Below are 19,988 nucleotides of genomic sequence, written 5' to 3' on the forward strand. Positions count from 1 at the left end.
AATGAAGAGTAGCCCCTGCTTGCCGCAACTAGAGAAAGCCCGTGCACAGCAACGAAGACCCAATGCAGCCAAAAATAAATAAATAATTAATTTGTAAAAAATAGTATTTAACAAGCATTTCCTCAATAACCATTTGCTACGTGGATTAATGGCTTAAGGAAGAAACATGTGCAAAGTGCAGACCTTTAAGGTTGGGTCTGTTTATTTCACTGGTCTTAGGTAAAGCCTTTGGGGTTCTCTGAGGTGGCCAAATTCTTCTTCTCAGTTAAAGTATCATGTAAGTCAACACTCACAGGCCAAATCTTAAAAGTGACAATGTTACACACGTTTTGGACTGGAAAATGGGAAACCTGGATTCTGATTAAAGTTGTTACTAATCAGTCAGAGTAGTCTCAGGTGAGTCCCCCAAAGCACGGTTGTTTGTGACGGTTCTTAACCTGTATTCTGCCACAACCAAATGACAGATGACTTTCCCACTGGAAAACAGGTGTGTGTCTTTTCTAATGCATAGGAAAGCAAAATATGACAATAATTCCTAAACAGTCTGCATGTATTAACAGCATGTTCCAGAACATTCTTCATGACACCACACACCTGCAACCCTCCATGCCGCTATATTCCTCACCCACTCCTGTCCTTCCTTTCATTTCTACCCAAGAAAGCATATGAGCAGGTGAGGGACAGAACTTCCTCCCAATTTAATTTAAAAGTTAACTGTTTCCAGACATGAGCACTCTGATAAACGTATGTTACAAACTCCTATGACATACCTCCAGGAAGATGGTGAGCATGGAGACCTAAAGAACCACAACATGGGTGGAGACACCCCTGGCTTTCCAGTCAAGTCAGTTGGAGAGAAGGTCTCAGCTCTGCTTATGGTCTACGTGACTTTAGGAAGTTAAATGACCTCTCCGAGCCTCCATTTTTTCATCTGAAAAGTGGAGATGATACCCCTTCCTCACAGGGTTGTGAAGATTAACGAGGCATGGTGTGGAAAGGACTATGTAGTCCTGTGCTCAGCCCCTGGTAATGAATTTTAGTGCCTGTCTCCTCCTAACTTCCCTCTCTGGACCTCAGCTTCATGGTCATCAGGGTGAGAAGTTTAAATTACATCTATGTCAGAAGGACCTATTTTGGCCTCCCTCACTTCCTGCCTCTAGCATGGCTCCCGACTACTTTGGGAGGGAATCCTTACTAAAATGGAGAAAAGAGACAGAAATCCCATCAGCAAAATAATGCATCAAAGATTTGCTATATAACAATTGGCCAATATTGTTAAGTGAAACTTCTTTGCAGATATTTCTTTCTGAAGGATAGGAAAGGTCTGTCTTCATCTCTCTAACAACCGCAAAGGGAACACTGAAGGGAGTGGCCTGTCCAGGCCTTCTACACCCTACAGGTAGAATTTAGTAGCTCCAAACCCTTGTTTCTCATATTGAGGGACCAGTATCCTTGCAGGAATATGGCAGGAGCTAGGGACACCCAAAGGCACAGGGCAAGCAACCCATCCTTCCCGAGACACCAGTTTTATTCTCATTTATTTTTTTAACTTTAATTTTTATTTTCCCTGCTAAGTTTTTAAAGCGGCAATATAAAACCTTATTTTAGCTTTTATTAAAACACACACAGAAATATTACAGCATCACAAAGTTTTTATGGATGTTTAAGACCAGGAAGGAGACATAATCCATTTCCATACGCTACTGTAAGGGAGAAAATTTGAGAAACACAGGACAGAATGATCTCCCTAAAATCTCAGGTGGTCGTGTATCTGTGTCAGCTCCAAGCCTGCCTCAGACTATCAGAGCTTACCCAAAACAAATAAATTCGTTAAAATATAAAGCTGGTGGCAGGTGTGGAGAGTGGGAGTGAGGATGGGGGCCGATTCAAGTTTACCTTGAAAAGAATTAGCTCCAAAAGCAAGCAAGGCAGGGACAGCTGACAAACTAAGGGATCCCGGGCACCGGGTTGCAGGGCTGCAGGATCCTGGGGGAACATTTGCATTTTGTGTCCAGGATGAAAGGCTTTCATGGACATCCCACGGACTGAGGCGGGTACCCTTATACTGTTGAAGGCAGATAGGGAATAGGTCCATCACTCTTACGGTGTGTGAAGGGAAACTCAAAACCTATAAATGCTCCCATGGAAAGAAAGCTCACAAAGCCTCAAGGACGACAAAATTCTTAACATTTCTGGGCACGTTGTGAGAGCGATTCATTTCATTGTATAAGATTGGGGAAGTACAGGAAAGCACAAACCGGAAGTAAACATCACCCATAATCCCTGTTTTAGTCAGTTTGGGCTGCTGTAACAGAATACCAGAGACTGGGTGGGTTATAAATGACAGAAGCTTATTTCTAACAGTTCGGGAGCCTGGGAAGTCAAAGGTCAAGGCACTAGCAGATTCGATATCAGGTGATGGGCGACTTCCTGGTTCATAGAAGGCCATCTTGCTGTGTCCTCCCATGGTGGAAGGGGGAGAGGTCTCTGGGCACTAATCCCATTCATGAGGGCTAACCCCCCATGACCCAATCACCTCCCAAAGGGCCCACCTCCTAATTCCATCACATTGGTGGGGTTAGGATTTCAACATATGAATTTTAGGAGGACACAAACATTCAGTCCATAACAGTTTCTTCCCCCAGAGATAATAACTGTTAGCATACAGTTATTATCAGTTAGCATACGCATACACACACATGCACACACACGTACACCTATATGTTTATGTATTAATATAATCTAAGTTTGGGATCATACTATACCTAATGTTCTGTAACCTATTTTTTCACTAAACATTAAATTATGAGCATTTTTCCATGTAATTATTCTGCCTTCTCAAGGGTCTCCAGAAATATCCAGCCATAGTCTGCTTTCAGAAAAAAAAGTTTTGGTTTTATTTCTAACTAGTAAGAGAAAGAGACTCTTCTCTCATATTTTCAAACCCCTGAAATTTACCATCCCAGGGAGGGCACCACCTTCCTTGAGGCCCCAGGGCTCTACCCAGATGGTGCCTCAGGGAAGTGACATTCATAAGAGATGAGAAGGCGGCACGGCTCAGCACCCAGTGGGGCTTTCCTGGAGGACAGCACCCCAGCTGCCGAACCAACTCAACAATTTCCCTGCATCTTTCAATCACTCGCAACCTCCCTGAAAATGTGGAAGCAGCCCGTGTAGAGGAGGCTCTGAAACCAGCCAAGAGGAAATGCTCACCCTGTTCCATCAGCCCTGCATCCACGCCACCTCCACCCTCTACTGCTTTCACAAATCTGATAAAAATCGCATTTTCCTTCCTTCCAGTTGCTCATGTTTTCTTCTGACACAGGAGGCTGTTTCAGAAGTTGGAAAATGGCCACTCTTACCCCGAAGCTACCCTGCCCTCCCACCCGTCCCTGAAAAGAGCTTTTCTGTTTGAAGCCAATGCAGAACTTTCTCTCTTTTGGCCTTGAGACAGAGGGGAGGGGGGTGGCCAAAGTGGGACAAGGGAACAGGCCAAGCCTGTGAGCTTCTCCCTCAGGACCCTCCCTTTAACCCACCACTTTTGGAGGTTAAAAGGGGGCTTTTTGAAAGGCAGAAGAAAGCGACACAAAGCCCCTTGGAACAATGCTTTAACTGTTACCAGATCCCTCTAATAGTAGCGGGACAGGAGCCAGGTGACACCAGAATGGAATGTTCCCTATGTTCTCACACATTCCCCCAGCCCAAGGTGGATCCATTTGCAAGGAAAAAAGAAAAACACCCAAAAGTATTATTGTTCACCACACTTCCTGGTCCTCAGCCCCCCAACCCTAGGCAGATAGGATAGGCTTGCAGAAAACCAGATTGCTTCCCACGCAAAACACTGCAGGGGGAATAAAGACACAGACGCAGAGAATGGACTTGAGGACACGGGGAGACGGAAGGGTAAGCTGGGACGAAGTGAGAGAGTGGCATGGACATATATACACTACCAAACGTAAAACAGATAGCTAGTGGGAAGCAGCCTCATAACACAGGGAGATCAGCTCGGTGCTTTGCGACCACCTAGAGGGGTGGGATAGGGAGGGTGGGAGGGAGGGAGACGCAAGAGCGAAGAGATATGGGAACATATGTATATGTATAACTGATTCACTTTGTTATACAGCAGAAACTAACACATCATTGTAAAGCAATTATACTCCAATAAAGATGTTAAAAAAAAACAACACTGCAGGGCTTTGTTGTTGTTTATGTTTGCTTTAGCGCAGACTCCTCAATAGGTAGACTTTTAAAAACAAAACAAAGCACCAGATTTATCTGTGAAGTGATAAAATGTGGACTCTATGAAGTGTTTTTAGAGAAACTTTATTCCAAACTCTTTGTTTTGCAAACGGAGACACCAGGGAGATGTGACTTGTTTCAGGGTCAGATATGGATGCGGTGACCAAGAAAGGGAGGTGACTCCGCACCAGGTGTGGAGGAGGCCAGGACTGTGATAATGACCTTGGCAAAGCACAAGCATCCTCCATCACCGCACCACCCTGGGAGAGAGTTTTGAAAGAATTTGTTATATTATAGTTCCAAAAGAGCATTAAAAATTCAAAACTACGTTAGATTCTTGATACCTATTTTGTTGTTTAGTATTTCTATTTGAATTACAAATAGGACAGGGGGTGACATGAGCTTTTGAGGTCTTAGGGCCCTGCAGTGCTTCACACAGCCTGCTCTTCACCCCTTCTCCAGCCCCGACAGCCCCGGCTTTTATTTCAAACATCTGCCTCCTGCCCCAAACACTCACATTCACGACCCACTCGGGGCGGGGTGGGGGGGGCATGCCAACTTTCTGTGACATTTTCCTCTTTCAAGAGGCTGCCTGTGATATTCCCATTGACTTTCAGCTGTGGAAAGTACTGGAAGCTGACGGCTGCGGGAGAAGAGGAAGGTGCATAGGGATTTCCCCTGTCGCCCTGAGTGGGAAGGTTTAGAATTAATTCTACACAGAGAGAAAGGTAGGTGGCGTCAGGATGCCTGAACTCCATTCTCCCACCGCACAGGTGAGGGAACTGAAACCCAAGGGAGGACTCAGATTACCTGGGGGCAGAGTCAAAACTCAGTCTAGGACTCTCCAGTCCTGGACTAGTGTTGTATTCACCTCATATCCCAGGCATTTTAAAAGAACATCTGCCCCATGGACCTGTCTTTTAAAAGAGTGAGTACTGGAGTTAAATAAAATTTAAAAAAAAAAAAAAAAAGTTATTTATTTTTGGCTGTGTTGGGTCTTCGTTTCTGTGCGAGGGCTTTCTCTAGTTGGAGCGAGCGGGGGCCACTCTTCATCGCAGTGCACGGGCTTCTCACTGTCACGGAGCACAGGCTCCAGACGCACAAGCTCAGTAGTTGTGGCTCACGGGCCTAGTTGCTCCGTGGCATGTGGGATCCTCCCAGACCAGGGCTCGAACCCACGTCCCCTGCATTAGCAGGCAGATTCTCAACCACTGCGCCACCAGGGAAGCTGTGGAGTTACTTTTAAGGAATGGCTCTTGGGGAGAAATTCTAGACTCCAACAGACGGAAAGAGAGAAATTAAGAAGGCGTCCATGAGAATTATCTGGGGCTCTTCCAAAGGAAGCCTGCATTACCATCTATTCCACCACATCCCCTCCGAACCTCCCTAAGTGGGGAGAGAAAGTTGCCGCCACGGTTCTGATACATAAAACCGCTTCCGGGCTTCCCTGGTGGTGCAGTGGTTGAGAGTCCGCTTGCCAATGCAGGGGACACGGGTTCGTGCCCCGGTCCGGTAGGATCCCACAGGCCGCGGAGCGGCTGGGCCCGTGAGCCATGGCCGCTGAGCCTGCGTGTTTGGAGCCTGTGCTCTGCAACGGGAGAGGCCACAACAGTGAGAGGCACGCATACCACAAAAAAAAACCAAACAAACAAAAAAATGCTTCCTCCAGGCGTGCTGGTGAGAATCCACAGTAAGCAGCCCCTTAGTCCCTTCCTGCTTCTCCCCCACACCCCATGATGCTCTCTGAAGGCATCTTGTGAACAAAACCACCAGAAAAGGCCATCCAGGAGAATGCCTGAAAAGATGTGTCCTGAGGCCTCTTGAAGGTTGTCACACCCACGAGCCAAGTCACAGGCTAATGTACCAGCCTTCGAGTGAGGCCCGCTGTTCAGGACTCTGGGCCAAGACTGCCTCTGAGATGTCAAGACCTGGAGCCTCTGGGTTTGAATATTTATGGAGATGAGGGCAGGAAGCAGAGGGAGGTGAAGGGGTGAGACCCCCAAAATGGGGACAGCTATTGGCTAACAGTGGTTGGATACAAGGTATAACAACGAAATGACTTCCCTTAAATAAAAACCAGAAACCTCCTGGCTTGAGCAGGAGCAAAAGGAAGGAGGGTCTCAGAACACAAGCAGCCTCGCCCACAGCTCTGGGCTCCCAACGCCTGTGTCAGCCCTGCCCCCAGCCCCAGCAGGGGCCTCCCCCTTAACTCTCAGGCCAAGAGTTGTCAAAAAAGGGTTAGTTCTCTTTAGTTCCTTTCAGCACAGCCAAAACACATGGCATTTTCACTTAAAAAGAAAACAAATATGGGCTTCCCTGGTGGCGCAGTGGTTGAGAGTCTGCCTGCCGATGCAGGGGACATGGGTTCGTGCCCCGGTCCAGGAAGATCCCACGTGCTGCGGAGCGGCAGGGCCCCTGAGCCATGGCTGCTGGGCCTGCCCGTCCAGAGCCTGTGCTCCGCAACGGGAGAGGCCACAACAGTAAGAGGCCCACGTACCGCAAAAAAAAAAAAAGAAAAAAGAAAAGAAAACAAATAAAAACCTTTGGGGGACTTCCCTGGTGGTCCCGTGGGTAAGACTCCACGCTCCCAATGCAGGGGGCCCGGGTTCAATCCCCAGTCGGGGAACTAGATACCACATGCAGGCTGCAACTAAGAGTCCGTGTGCCGCAACTAAAGATCCCACATGCCACAATGAAGATCCCGCGTGCCACAACTAAGACCCAGCGCAGCCAAAATAAATAAATAAATATTTTTAAAATGTTTTTTTTAAAAAAACGTTGGAATCCTAAGGAAAAACAAAAAAAGAAAGAAGTACAAAAAATGCAGAGTAACTGTCATCACATTCTATAGCAAAATGTTCTGTCTCCATAGAGGTCATGAAGTGCTTTGCTGACAACAAAATACTCATTCACCCAAGGATACAAATGTGTGGCATGCATTTCGCTACTTCCAATTCAATGCTCTTAGTAGACATCGCTAATCGATCACAGCATTTTATCCAAATGTTGAGCCCACTAATCTGAGAATCTTTCTCAACACGGCTTCCTAGACAGCCAGTACCAATCAGGCGGCACAGGCATACCAAAAGATAAAGCTTATCTGCCATCTCTGCTTTTGCCAAGAGGGCTGAAAAGAACAAGGGAACACCTTGTCCAGTTTCTTCCCTTTTAGTTCCATTTGTCTTTTGACCAAGAAAAGCCTCCAGTCATCATCATTGATTTCTTGTTGCCCAGGACATGGTATAACAGTCACTTTGAATGAAAGTCCAGTGCCTCCCTCACTGAAGTACAACCTTTTCCATTGTTACAACAGACCATGGAACCTAGGGCCCTTCATTAGGTCTCCTTCTAGGCTGCACAAATCTTGTCCACACTGGGCACCACCCTGGAGTCCTCTCTGTTTCCACATTCCCCGTCTCATCCTCACGGTCTGCCCGCATATGTGCTCATGGGCCTCAACCAGAATGGGGAGATTTAGGCTTTCACCAGAGCACAACCTAGACATCCCCTCCAACTCTGCAATGTCATGTTCTAGGCAGCACGTTCCTGTGTCGAGTAGTGCTTTAGAAGACTTCCTGAGTGTGTCTTAATTATTTTTAAATTATTGTTTCATTTAAAGCAGGAATTGCAAATACGAATGCCTGCAGAGTCCAGACAGGGAATATGAATGCGAGAAGCAGAAGCAAGTGGAAGCACAGGTACAGACTGTCAGTGAGTGGCAGGGACTGGGACAGCTGGAGAGTCTGTGACCTGTCAACAGGGGCCAGGATCTTCTCTGCAACCACAGCTACCACCGTGCACAAACGTGGGCACGGTATGGCAAGCGTATCATTCTTCAAGTTAAGTTAAAAGGTAGGTTGTTATGTAAAATCTCCTCGTTTTAAAATGTTGGCTCAAATTCATAAAGCCCTATGAGAGCCAAACAAGTCATGTCACCTGCCGGTTGAATCAGCCAGTGGCCTGCGTGTTCATAACCTGTGATCTAAGGGAATGCTCTTTTGTTAACAGTTACAGATTAGGTAAACAGTGGGAAGTGACCCTGAAAAGAAAATAGGGAAGCCACTACCAGCAGAGTGGAAGCACTTGAGCAAGAGTTGGGAGGTGTTAGTCAGTAGCACACAGTGGCGGGACTGTGTAATCTACTAAGAGGGATGGAGAAAAAGGAAATAAAATTGGAAGCATAAATTAAGGGCGGTCATGGAGGGATCAAAATATTGATATCTGGAGATTTGATGTGATCCTGGAAATTAACAAGGAGCCATGTTTGAGCAAGAGAGTGATTGACACTTTCCTGCGGAAAAATTTTAGAAAATCTGGCCATCCCTAGAATCTCTTTTTCTGAAGGATGAGACTGCCTCCCTCCCTTCAATTAAACCAGTAGACTGTAATCAGAGGAAAGCAGTGGAGGCCACAGTCCTTTCTGTGATACAGGGACTCCTGAAACCCAAGCTCAAACTTGCTGATTTGACTTTGCTCTTTTTTCCCTAAAGCCACTTTCATGTCATTCTCTCACTTGCAATGTGTAAGCCGCCTCTACAGGGCCACCTAGGAGTTACTTAATATGGACTCCAAAAGGCCTGAGACAATGGGGGATGATGCTATCGGCTCCCTCGAAATCACAAATGTAGAAAAACAGGGATCACCCAGGAGGATAATGGTTTCAATGTGTTCAGAAAAGGAGGCCCTGGCGTGAAGTCATGCGCTCGAGTGATGGGAGGAGAGAATTCTGATTCCACTCAGGATAAGCTCAAGGGCACAGGGGAGAGGTCACCATTTGCATTTTTCCAGTGACCATTTGATAAGGAACCTCTACTGGGCCCTGATGAGAGATTCAGGTGTGTAGTTTACAGTCACGGTGCTGTTAACCCCACCTCAACCCCTTTCACCAGCTGGAAAATAATGACTTGTGCTGTGGGTTCCCCCTCCCTGGATGGCAATGAGGCTAAGTGAGGTGATTCTCCAAGGCTCCAATTCTCCCAACTCCACCTGGGAGAAGATGAGAAACAGAATCTTGAACTGCCCCTCCTACGCAACGGCGTGGGGATCAGGGCACCCTTGACAGTCACAGTGGAATATCTGAGGTTAAAACTGTTCACAAGTGATCCTGAAAGTCCAAGACATAGAGTCATTTGTTCTTTCTGGTCATGTGAATTGGAGTTTCAAGTAGTGGGGGGACTAGGTCATGGGATCTGATTCCATAGTTAGTGGTGGAGCCCCATCAACAGGCCACAGTACAATGCAGTTGCTGTCACGTGTGTACTAGTTCATGCAAAGTAGTAGAAAGTAACCCTGAACAGATAGTCAACGGCTGCTGAAACAGAGAGAGAAGTTTTATTGGGGAAATCATACTCTATACAAGTATCACCAAAATAGGGATTCAAGAAGGTCCTGAGACGCACCCCTAAAGATCATCAAGGTTCTACTACGGTAGAGTCAGAAATAAGGATGAGCGGGATACCAAAATTTCATAAACAGTAGGCTCTCAATGATGTTTTCAAAATGCATAGTTTAAAAACAGTAACAACGGGGCTTCCCTGGTGGCGCAGCCGTTGAGAGTCCACCTGCCGATGCAGGGGACACGGGTTCGTGCCCTGGTCTGGGAAGATCCCACATGCCGCGGAGTGGCTGGGCCCATGAGCCATGGCCGCTGAGCCTGCGCGTCCGGAGCCTGTGCTCCGCAACGGGAGAGGCCACAACAGTGAGAGGCCCACGTACCGCAAAAAACAAAACAAACAAACAAACAAAAAACCAGTAACAACAACAACAAAAGGAAGAAAATAGCAAATAGTCTAGGGGTTGCCTCAAGGGGATGGAATTATGCATTTTTCTCTGTTTCTTTAATATTTTATGAACTTTCTAGATATTCTGCAAAGAGTAAGTGTTACTTCTATAGAAAGAACAAATAAAAAAAAGAAACCAAAGGGGAGGGAGAATGAGGATAAGAAACATGAAAGAAGAGGATGGTAGAGGATGGTAAGAGCCATGTCTTAACCTAAACTAACCTAAGCTTAACCTTAACCTAACCCAGGCGTGCAAGTTCCAGCTCAGAGTCACCACTCAAGCCTCATCTCCACTAGCATATTCAGTAAATCGTAGTGGGCACAACAGTCTAGGCTTTCCTCAAGATAAAATCACCACCAGCCACAAGGCCAGCTTCACTGTTAGAAGTGGTGATCTTGCACTTGTGTGTGACCTTATAGTTTTGAAAATGCTTTTACAACCTCCACTTACCTGTCTGTCTCTCTGCTTAGTAGCAAGAGATGTTTTTATATATATATATATATATGTATATATATATATACATTTTTTTGCATAATCTTTATATGTAATTATATAATTTGATACACAAATTCTAACTTTTCTAAATACTTTTGAATGCTTCTCCTCTGTCCCTCATCACAACCTTGTAAGGAGCTTGGTGGAAATGAACGACCAGAGAAATGGAGCCATTTGCCCAAGGTTGCACAGTGAGTTCAGGGCAGAACCAAACTGGCAGCGGGGAGGGGGTTGGAGAAATCTAAGTCTTCCCAAGCCCAAGGGCAGACCACGTTGTGCGGTGGTTATCTCGGAGTGTGCACAGAGCCGCAAATGGATTTCCTATCAGTTTTAACCATCTTTTAAGTCCACTGGAGAGGATAGATTTCCACAGCTTCTTAATCCAACTGTAAGAGGACAGAGTTGGTTTCAAACCCAAAACTAACGCTATGCAAATAGTCTGAGGTAACTAGTGAAGGTCACAGTGTGCAAAGGTCAGGGCCGGAAACCACAGAACTATTCAGCATTTGCAATACTTGAAAAAAAATTGCAGGCCTGACCGTGCAACTGTCCAGATTGCTCAAATTCAACTTACTGGGCTACTCCTTTGTTTTCAAATATATATATATATATATATATATATATATATATATATATATATCATTGCACTACATTCTCCCATAAAATATCTCACAGCTGGGGAAATATTCAGTGACCACAAAGATCACTAAATCAGTTGGCTCTGTAAAGACAGCTGATGACAATAAAAGCAAATGGGAAGGAAACCAGAAAGACAGCTCACGGGTGTCCCAGTCCTGCAGATGAAAGTTTGTAGGGGGTTGGCCTAAATTTCTCCTGTAAGTTCTAAGCCTCCCTCTTCTTCTGCTTTGACCCGATTTCCCAGCCAATAAGGAGATGTGGGGCTGACAAGACAGAAGTGGTGGACAAATGGTCCCCTAGGATGAGACTTAAAAGCAAACTTAGTGTCAGAAAGACTGGGCTGGGGGCCAGAAGTACCTGGAGACTTGAAGCCCCCAGACTGTTGAAGGCAACGGTGTGGGCAGTGTGAAAAAAGGGGCCCTCAGCTCCACATTCGTGGGAAGTCTCTGAGTCTCTCCAGCAGAAGCCCTGAGGGCTCAGAAGAAAGATGTCCTTTAAATGAAGGGAACAGAACCCCATAAAAGAATGTGCCGGAGAAACTGCCCTCCTCCAGGGACTTGGAGAAATGGTGATAAGATGATAGCAATACTGCCATTTATTGAGCGCTTACTGGGTGCCCAGTGCTTTATCTGCCTTCTCTCATTTCTTCCTTACAACACTCCTTGGAGGCAGGTGTTGGGATTACCGCCTTTTTCCAAATGAGGGAAGTGGGGGGAAAGAGAGGTTAAGAAACTGATCTGCAGACACATAGCTGGTCTCTCTCATTTTTGTGCCCTGGCTCTAACCACCACACACACCTTCCTACCACCATGCCCCCTCCCCGTCACTACTGAAACAGTGACATCACGCTCAGGTACCCAGGCTGGGATGCTTTCTCCCAGTCCAGATGACACTCAGAAGCAGTCATTGCATTTTATGTCATCATCTAACAAAAATTCAGTTCATTGAATTCTGGACACCAGATGGTGGAAATTCAGCAGCAGATAATCCAGAGACGGGTCCCTGCCCTCCCAGCACTTCCAGTGGGAGACACAAGCATTCAACAAGAAATAATGATGTGATTGTGAAAGCAAATAGCTGATAGCTTCAAAGTGCTTAGGAAATGATGATGCAAGGGATTTTTTTTTTTTTCCAAGCCCTTTCGAACTCCCAAGACCCTTTCTGGGAGTCAGTGAGGTGAAAACCATTTTCGTAACAATACTAAGGCATTAATTGCGTTTTTCTCTGAGCTGGCATTTGCACTAATAGTGCAAAAGCAATAGTGGGTAAAACTGCTGGTGTCTCAGCAAGAATCAAGGCGGTAGCACTGAAAGTCTTTGTAATTGTCAATGCAGGTCACTCCCAGCTTTGAAAAAAGCCATTTTCACTAAAGAATATCCTTGATGAAGCAGTAAAAATGATTAATTTACGTAAATCGCAACCCTTGAGTACATAACTTTTCAATATTAAATTAATATTGCACGTAACAGAATGGGAAGCATGCATTAAGCCCTTCTGCTACATACCAAAGTGTAATGATTGTCTTGAGGGAAAGCACTCAGAAGGTTGTTTAAACTAAGGGATAAACTAGCCGCTTTGTCAGGGAAGAGCACTTTTACTTGAATGAACAATTAGCAGACGAACTGTGGTTATTCAGACTTGGATCTTAGCAGATATTTTCTCTAAAACAAACTAAGTGAGCTTGACACTACAAGAAAATAACTGATGGTATTTGTTGCCAATGATAAAAGCTGAACTTCTGCTAGAAAAGTAGAATTTCCAAAATCTACTCTCCACCACCATGATCGTAACAGCTTCTCAATACTCACTGAATTTTCTGAAGAGATGTTGGTGATCTTAATAAATGTGATATTTGAAATACTTATCATGAACATGTCAACCTTTAGAAAATCTGCAAAACTCAATGAACTAATAGTTTCTAAAAGACCAACGCAAAATGTTATAAATCACGCAAAGGTAAAAGATCTATTAAAGTGTAAGATAGACCAATGAATTTAGTGTTGCAGAGTACAAAAATTTCATTGATAGGTTTCAGATTCCATGTTGCTACTAACTTGTAAGAAATTACTATTTGTTGAGTTTTGGTGTTATATCAGAAACGAACATCCATAATTACCTAAAGAGTCTATTAAAACACTCTTCTCTTTTCTAACTATAAATCTGTATGAAGTCAGATTTTCTTCTTATACATGAAGCAAAACAACGTATCACAAAAGACTGGATGCAAAAGCAGATATGAGAATGCAGTTTTCTTCTATGAAGCTAGATGTTAAAGAGATTTGTGACAATCTGAAACAGCACTGTTAGGAAATTGTTTTCTTTTGGAAAATATAGTTATTTTTCATTTAAAACTACACTATTTATGCTAACATTTAATGTTCGTATTGTTACGTTTCAATAAATTTTAAAATATTTTTAAAATTTCTCAGCTTTAATTTCTAATATATTTAAATACTAATGGACAAAACCCACAAAACCAAAGCCCTTCCGCAGTTTTTAAGAGCATAAAGGAATCCTGACCGAAAGTTTTGAGAACTGATGACTTCGATCTCTGTGCTCAATAATAAGATTATTAAAGAGATGAATAACCACTTGAATACTTAGGTATTGCCATTCCAAGGCTTCTATGTGTTTTGTTCATTTTTCCTATTTTATTCATATAATAAATATTTATTAGCTGCCAGATATGATCATTATTAGTAGTACCTCTGTTAATAAGACCTATAGAACTTTCTTTTGAGTTTCTTTTTATTTTATTTATACAGCACGTTATTAGTTATCTATTTTATACAAATTAGTGTATGTGTGTCAATCCCAATATCCCAGTTCATCCCACCCTGCCCCCCCAGCTTTCCCCCCTTGGTGTCTGTCCATACATTTGTTCTCTACATCTGTAAGACCTACAGAACTTTTTACTTTCCTTTTCATTTTATAAATTGAATTGAATTAATAAGCACTTGAGTTAATGCAGACCCCAGAGCCCCACACATGGGGTCCTAGGTAGGCTTTCATTATTAGCTGTGAGATGTAGGCATGATTCTTAACCTCTCTGTGTCTCAATAGCCTCCCTTGTACGTTGGAGATAACCGTACATACCCACCTCATAGGGCTGTTGCAAAGAATAAACGTGTCAACACATGAAAAGTGTTTATAATAGTGCTAAACATCGTAAATGTGGCATAACTATCAGCTGGAATCCTATTACATGTAGCTTACTATCATTGTCATTCAACTTTGAAAAATCCCCTTCAACAACATGTTTACTTTGAAGATAAGGAAGCTAGTCATTAAAGGGCCTGTTTGAACGTCCTGGACATAACAATCTCCCATTTATAAACCTCTTCCGAAGGAAAGGGAAGCCAAAATTCTCTTATGCCGATCACCATACTTTAACCAACTTGAACTTGACTGTCTAACCTCAGCTGATTGGATCAGGGATCCGTCGCTCTCTAGGCTGGTTTGCAACCACTGAGATAGCTGGCTTGGCAAAAGAGCTCCACCAATAAGGTACTAGCTGACCAATCATATCTTCTCCTGGGATTGACCAGGAATCTACAGAGGGGCTCGGCAAGCGGTGGAGTGGGTGGGCAGATTGTGTGGCCTGGGTACTGGAAGGAGATGCGGCAGCATTGTGCGAAGATTGACTGTGCTGGCCAGTTAGTCACCAGAACCCTTTCCGGGTCTGATAGCCACTGAAACATCCAGCCCAGGTCCGCAAGTTCTTCTGTCCCCACAAGGCCAGAGCTCACCACCCTGCACTCTGAGGCCTGAGGCTTGCCTGCTTTGCGTCAGAAGGCCTGGCCAGTCTGAAACGTGTAAAGTCTTTCTACTGAATCCTGTTCCCGTTATCTCTGCAGCGTCTGCTCTTTAGACTTCAGCAGTGGAGGATCAAAAAGGGAGAATAAACCCTTTTCTGTTTGTTTGTTTGATGTTTTTTCCCACACGGTCGGCTGCCATCAAAGAAACCATCACACTGTCTGCAGTTCTTCTGCTGGGCCAGAGCCCAGGAGGTGGCAGCCAGTGGGCACTTCTAATGCAACTGGGATTGACAGGCATAACCTTGCAATGTTGCCAAAGGGAGCAGAGGTGGGAGGAGGGGATGAAGGAGGGGCAGAGAATCTCAGCATCGCATCTATTTCCTGGACACTAGTACAAAAAAATAGAGAGGATTGGGGGACCTCAGTGTATTTATAATCCATGTCAACCATTTTAATCTTCAATATGAACAACTGAGATTTTTCAGTCTTATGTAAGATATCCTTAATCACTGAAACATCCCATTTACCAACTACGTTGTTGCCTTAAATCCTTTCCTCATAGAAAATCTGCTGCCACCGTTGTGCATCAACTAGTTCTTCCAGATACATCACTGGGTTCATTAAGCAGAGCCCCTACACAGGCTCAGGAACCTTCTGTGACTCTTTGCCTGCACACAACCAGTGTAAAGGCTGGTATTCATGGAGTATGTACAGAGGAGTGGATTCAAGAACGGTGTGTCATTGTCCAAAGGTGATTTCTTCTCTTGCTCTCTCTCTGCCAAAGATAGAGGCCTAAGTGGCTAAACCTGAAGGTTTTCGAGGAGTAAGATACTTAACCCTTCCTAGAATGAGATCAGGAAAGAACTTATTCTTTAACAACCCAGAATCAATGCTTCTGAAAACAGCCTTCTCTAAGGCTTACCCCTAGAGTGTTAGAACAGTCTAAGACCCAGTGCACACTCTCGGATTGCTTCCAGATAATTCTCTAATCGGGGGCCTTGAACCCAGTCCAAGGCCTTTGCTTTGTATTATGGAGTCAGTTAACAAATATTTACTGAGCATTTATTAAAGATTTCAGGTCACGAATTGATAAGGTTGGAGCTGTCTTTTAAGGAGATTTATCTGTCAATCATTTGCCTGGTTGACTGACATCAAGCTGAACACAGCTGAGGCTATTCTAGCAGTTAAGTTAGGATGCTGTGAGGCACGAATAAGAATGGTGACAGGGGAAATAGAGAACAATGTAATAGTAGAATAAGTCAGGTTAATAAGCAAATATAGTGTGGTAGCTGTAAACCCAGACAATTGTGGGTCACATTCAAGCACCTGCACTTACCCCAGCAAGTGACTTAATCTTCCCAGGTTCCAGTTTTCTTACCTGTAAAATGAGAATAAGAAAATCCACTTAGATAGATAGATCGATAGATGATAGAAAAATAGGTAGGTAGACAGATAGGCAGGCAGACAGGTATACACAGACACACACTCTTCCCAAAGGTAGCTCTATATATTTGACTGCTATCTGTTCACCAAAACCCATTTTCTCTTCTCCCTGGGCAGAGAGCTGAAGTTAAATGTTGCCACATGACTGAGTTCTAGCCAATGAACTGTAAGTAGAAATGATGTGTACTCTTTCCAGGCCTGGCCTTTTCAGATTCCCCATTGGAGATCCTCCATACTCTTTCTCCATCTGTTGCCTCAATACAGAGACGTCTGAGGACTTAGAGAACAGAGCTATGAGACACAAGAAGCCCAGTTCTGTGGATAATCATGGGAGGATTACCAACCAACTGGGAATAACTGCTGGAAACTTCACATGAGTGAGAAATGAATTTCTATCGTATTAAACCACTAAGATTTGGGGCTTTATACCTATCTTTCCATTCTTGTACAGAACCTGACATCATAATCCTTTAATAAATGAGCATTATGACTTTATTTTGTTGTTTTAATATAAAGACCTACAAGTTCTCATTTTAAGAAGACAAGACAAACACAGCACCACACACTAGAAGCCACGTACATGATGCAGAGAACAGAAGTTCAAAAAGTTCAAAGTCCCCAGGAGTTAGGAAATCTGAGACAGCCTCACGTAGCAGGTAGCGTTCAGTTTGTCTTTGAAGACTGGGTATGGATTGTCCGGATAATGGAGGCTGCATTCATTCACCAACATTTTTAAAAAATCAACAAAAAATTACCCATAATCCAGTATCTACCGCTGTAGTCTGTAAACACTTCAGCTCTTACCCAATATTTCTCTATTGCTCATGTCTGCTGCCAATGATGTCCAGTGTGGTCTGGCCCTGGTTACCATGTCAGCCACCTGCAACCTTCTGAAATCACCTAACTTCCACTTTCCATCCCCAAAGTTCTGACCCGAGAAAGGAAGGACATGCAGCTTCAGAATTTTTGATACCCTTCCCCTTGGGTCCATCAGAGCCCTGAGTTTGTGGCTTTAAGAAAACCACTTGTCAATGAAACTATAAGCATGTGTGTACCTTGCTCCAGCCTTTTGCTTTGCTCCCTGCAGCTATTGATCAATAAATCCATTTTCATTACCATTTCCCTCTGGCTGTACAAGCAAAAAGCTTCATTTCAGAAATCAAAAGACGGATCAATCTAACTGAAGGGTTTTGTTTTAATGAAAAGATCAATCAATCCAATGAAAGGGTTTTCTTTTTTAATCATTACCATACACAGAAAGTTTGCAACATAAACTTATTGCTCTAATTTCTCTCTACAAATAATGAATTATAGATGATATGATGGGAATTCTACCATGATTTACAAGTTGCTTTCATCAAAACTATTGCCTTTTAGTGTTTTTCTTTTTTTTTTTTGGCCACACTGCCCAGCTTGCAAGATTTTCGTCCCCCAGCTGGGAATCGAACCCGTGCCCTCTGCAATGGAAGTGCAGAGTCCTAACCACCAGACCACCAGGGAACTCCCCTGCCCTTTAGTCTTTAAAACTAGTTGGAGTGCCTATTTTATATGAATAGTAGCAACTACCTTTGAAATTTCCCAAGTTACTTCAACTTTCCCCAAATGTTTAACACAGACATTTAAATTCTCTAGGTTCAGAAATGCACAATGTATTCATTGGGATGTGAATTAGACTTAAAAGTGTCATCCGTCATTCTGCCAGTTTATTAAACAAATGGGACCCACATGTGCAGTGTCAGAGAAAACAGAAAAAAAACGGGACTATTCAGCATTTAGTACGTGAGATCATTTAAAACTCACTTCATCACACTGTCAAGCATGCATTTTGCAGGAGGGTGCTAATGGAGCTGCAAGGTTTTGAAACACTTCCTCTCCCATCTCAGGATGCTGTTTGTTCTTAGAGGAAAGGGGAAACATTGGCAGGCACATGCACTACTGTTATACAGAAACTCCTCTGATGCAGTGTAGAAATGGCCTTCTCTTCAGAAACACTTAAACAATGGTGCCTGCAGGTGCTGCTGTAATCCGAACAAGTACTGAGAACTGGTATTGACCGTAAAGAGCTGGCTGAAGGCAAATCACAGATGCACATTTTCAAGGCTTCAGGAGTCTGATCAGGTCTCTATATGCTAACTAGCCGTAATCTAATTGACTTCGCATAGAAATCAAGAATAACACCCTTCAACAGAGGCTAGCGTTTGAGGGTAGGTGCTTTGCAGTTTGAAAAGTCCTTTGGCTTCTTCCAAAGGACAACTTTGTGTCATTCTTTCATTCCGTAAATGCTTTCTAAATCACCTATGTGCTAGGTACTGTGCTGGGAGCTAGGAATTTAATGCCAAGCGAACACCCAGTTGTAACCCTTGCCTGGATGGAAGTTTCATTCTAGTAAAGGAGGTTTCATTCAAAAAAGTGAAGTCACACTATGATAAATGCTATGTAGGAGAAGTGCATCAGCTCTGAGGGTATAATTCTGTCCTAGAAGCAATGCAGTTGCTTATACCACAGATAACAAATGGGTTTCAACTCATATGCTAATTCCAATTGATTAATAGTGTCTCTTTGAGGTATGGTGTTGAGAATGCTTCTGAGGTCTTGTCTGGCATGCATGCAGAAGGGGGAAGTGGTAGTACTGTGCCATGTATCTGATGTACCTGGTATCCATACAGAGCATGTAGGCATTTGAGAACAAAGTGACATGTGGTTACAGTTGCACAGTCATCTAGCAATAGCGCACAAGATCATTATATAGGTTCTTTTCTTCTGCTGCTTCTTCCTTCTACCCATCTCTGGCTATCTGAGAACTGGACTGGGCCAGTATCTCTACACTCAACCATGACAGACATAAAGGAAAATGAAACTCACTCCACCTCTGTCATAATTACAAACAAATCAGACTTGGTTAGACTTTGGCTGGGAATGAGGACGAAGCTCACTGGGTAAGAGAATGGCTCCCCTTGAAGTTCCTGGAAAGAAAAATCAGTCCACCGAGACAGACGTGGGTCCTAGAGAGCAAATCTGTGAATTAGTTTTCGTTTCTACAGATCCATGGGACAATGACTCTAATCTGAATTATAAAACTATAACCAAAGTGACACTAATTTGCCAAACAGGGAAAGAAAACCCAGAATGGCATTATCCACCAAGGATGGAAATGCTCATAATGTGAAAGGCCAAGGAAGAGGAGATGTGCTTCGAGTCAAACAGGAAAACTTGCTTGGGTGTCTGGGAAAAGAGCTTTAAAATAAAAAGTACGTGATGATTGGTGAATGTATCATCTCCATCTTATATCAGAGCCTCCTTAAGTGCCATACCCCCTTCCTAGAATATTCTGTCCCTACACACGTGCGCGCGCGCGCGTGCATATACACGTGCACACATCCCTTCAGCGCCCAGCCCAGCTCCTCACCCTTCAGGTCCCATCTTTTTTTTTTTTTTTTTTTTGCGGTATGCATGCCTCTCACTGTTGTGGTCTCTCCCGTTGCAGAGCACAGGCTCCGAACGCGCAGGTTCAGCAGCCATGGCTCACGGGCCCAGCCACTCCGCGGCATGCGGGATCTTCCCGGACCGGGGCACAAACCCGTGTCCCCTGCACCGGCAGGCGGACTCTCAACCACTGCGCCACCAGGGAAACCC

At 44.1% G+C, this 19,988-nt stretch overlaps 1 long non-coding RNA gene across 1 annotated transcript in view; it reads right to left on the reverse strand.

Moving 5' to 3' along the window:
• LOC309834577 overlaps positions 1-19,988 on the reverse strand; it is a 40,915-nt gene that overhangs the window by 4,064 nt on the left and 16,863 nt on the right. The window contains exon 2 of the long non-coding RNA XR_014297870.1: positions 16,249-16,290. This is a non-coding gene — a long non-coding RNA (uncharacterized lncRNA). The remainder of the gene's footprint in view (positions 1-16,248; positions 16,291-19,988) is intronic.

The sequence above is a fragment of the Grampus griseus genome (assembly GCF_964374135.1).
Source record: "Grampus griseus genome assembly, chromosome: 16".
Classification (NCBI taxonomy): Eukaryota; Metazoa; Chordata; class Mammalia; order Artiodactyla; family Delphinidae; genus Grampus; species Grampus griseus.